Source organism: Jaculus jaculus, chromosome 14 (genome assembly GCF_020740685.1).
Source record: "Jaculus jaculus isolate mJacJac1 chromosome 14, mJacJac1.mat.Y.cur, whole genome shotgun sequence".
NCBI classification, from domain to species: domain Eukaryota; kingdom Metazoa; phylum Chordata; class Mammalia; order Rodentia; family Dipodidae; genus Jaculus; species Jaculus jaculus.
In genome coordinates, this window is record NC_059115.1 from 71,255,335 (window position 1) to 71,257,979 (window position 2,645).

A 2,645-nucleotide genomic window follows, 5' to 3' on the forward strand; every position below is an offset into this window, starting at 1 on the left:
CATATCAAGGTTATGTATACATGTATGTAGTATATGTATGCTATATTGGAACACTCAAAATATGTGAGATGTCATGAATATTACATGATTCCACTGCAAATTCTGGCCATCTGCAAGTGCTGATGCAAATCTTCACACTAGAAGTCCACTGGCTTTCCTCGTTGGCAGAAAGGCTTGCAAAATCCCCAGGATTTGTCTTGCTTGCATCCTCACTCTCACAAAGATCTCAGACTCAAAGATTTATGTTGTCAGAAATGTATGCTTAAGTGTTACAGCTCTTTTAGAATTTGTCTAGCAGGCTTTCCGGCTCGCGCTGGAGAGCCCAAAAAAAAAAAAAAAAAAAAAAAAAAAAAAAAAAAAAGAAATGTATGCTTAGAGAAATGACTTCATAGAAATAAAATCCCACTAAGATTCTGACTGAGACATGTTCTCAGTACTTGAATCATAAATAACTCAGGTACAGAACTTTAAGTTTTCAGAATTCTTGCTCTTTTCTCATAAAGTTTAGAGAATTACTATTTACTACACTAAAAACAATTAATAATTAGTTATTAAGACCACAGCTTGACATTGGTTGAGTGAAGATGGACCCACAGATCTTGGCTAGGTACTTTAGAAGAGATCAGCACATGCTATACCTCATGTATAAAACCATGTATCCTCAGGCTGTCTGAGTCCTTCCTGTCTGTCCTTCCCCTATCTAGTCATGTATGATGAGGCCAGTTCTTCATGTCCAGCTGCTTGGACGTAATGCATTTTATCCACATGTATGCCTTCTGAGACCATTTTCTGGGTCTAACTCTTTAGCCCTACTTTAGATCTTATCTGATAGAGAAGGAGTTTGTGTTTGTGTTTGTGTGTGTGTGTGTGTGTGTGTAAGAGACAGAGAGAAAATGGAGAGAGAGAAGACAGGTGGCGGACACATTCTTAAGTAGGAGGCATTTTCAGAAGAGTTTTATCACATTGGCCACAAGGAAGTAGAAGAATCTAAGGAGAGTTTATGGTCTGAGACACAAGATTCCAGACACCACAGCCCACAGAAGTGAAAACTTTTTCTTATCTTAGTATGCCCCAAGCTGTTCTAAGTTGATTCAGTGACCGTTTGTCTCTTCCTCCTTGGGGACAGGTTGGGGGTGTGTGGGGGATGGTAGCTGGAGCAAGGGGAAAGAGGAGATGGGGGGCTTTGCTTTCTTGCTGCTAGAGGTCAGCATGAGGCACTCAGAGGCACAGTAACAAGTATACAAAACAACTTTTAGCTGCTGAGCCACCTCTGCAGCCCACCACAAAACGACTTTTATCTCAGTTGTCAGAGGACTAATGTCTACCTGGGGAGCTAATGTATACGAAAACACTTAGCAAAATCCAGGGACTAGCTGTTGTGATATTGATTATTCCAGAGGAATCCAGATGAGGGATAAACCCCTGTGGACTTGTTTCTAGAAGGCATCTTAGATTATATCACAAGTGGAGTGTCAAAGGATGAAAGGAGCTAATTAAGAAGGGAGAAGAGAGGATGGGAACAAAGATTCTGAGAGGCTTAGATGAAGCCCGCAGACCTGTGTGCTGCAAGCACAGGCTTCATGTAATTCCGTGCAATAGGAAATTGGAGAACTTCAAAAATTAGGCAAGGGTTAGGCCATAGGAACCTGTGTTAGATTATTCATTTCATAATAAAGTTCATGTTAGCTTCTTTAAACTTTTATACAGTGAAGTAAGAATAAATTAATAACTGATGAATGACTATGTCTATATATTTGTGGTACAAGAACATAGTGTTATCATTTATCTGAGCTAGAAAAAGGCATTCCCACAAAGGTTCTTAGCCACATAGTTTTCCAGGGAGTGGAAAGATTAGGGGGTCATGGAACTGATAACCTTGCTTCACTGAAGTTGTCAGCAGTCCAGTCCTTAGTGCCCAAGAAGACGGGATGATTTCAGCCTTGAACCAGGGATTGGAACCTGAAGAGATCTGAGTCAGTAGGACAGGTGACTGATCAGAACACAGAGAGCAGGTGAGACATACTCAAGAGTGTTGGTCTCATGGTAGTGGGGAAACTTATTACAGCTGAATCCCAGCTAGCAGCTGGGGCTATGGAATAGAATCTAGGGAAGACTTGTATAAGGACCCTCATCAAGTAGATTTAGGTTCAGAGACAAAGCCCAAAGCATTGTTAGAACTAAGAAAGCTGGTAACCACTTCTGATAATCGAGCCAACTTATATGGAATTAAAAAAGAAATAAAGAAAAATGACAAGGCACTGTATTCTCAGCACAATTTGGCAAATTTTTGGCCAGAAAAAAAAACCCTGAATTTTATCCTATTTTGTGGGTAGAGTCTTCTTCTTTTTGGCCATCCTTGGTGGAGATGGACTGAAAGGTAGCAGCGGCGAGGTGCCTGTCAGTGGATTGGACAGTGATCCAACTTACGGCTGTGAAGGAGGCCCAAGGGCAGCAGAGCCACTTGGCAGAGGCTGAGATGACAATACGGGGCACCTAGGAAAAGCTAGGAGGAGGAGGAGGAGGAGGAAGGGGAGAAAGAAAGAAGGAGGATAGAACTTGACCAAAAAAGGGACAGCGAGGGCTGGAGAGATGTCTTAGCGGTTAAGCGCTTGCCTGTGAAGCCTAAGGACCCCGGTTCGAGGCTC

At 42.0% G+C, this 2,645-nt stretch overlaps 1 non-coding gene across 1 annotated transcript; it reads left to right on the plus strand.

Annotated features, from left to right (window-relative positions):
- Positions 1-264: 264 nt before the first annotated feature.
- LOC123454935 lies at positions 265-326 on the plus strand. The gene has a single exon (XR_006633579.1). It is a non-coding gene; the product is annotated as a U7 small nuclear RNA (small nuclear RNA).
- Positions 327-2,645: the final 2,319 nt, after the last annotated feature.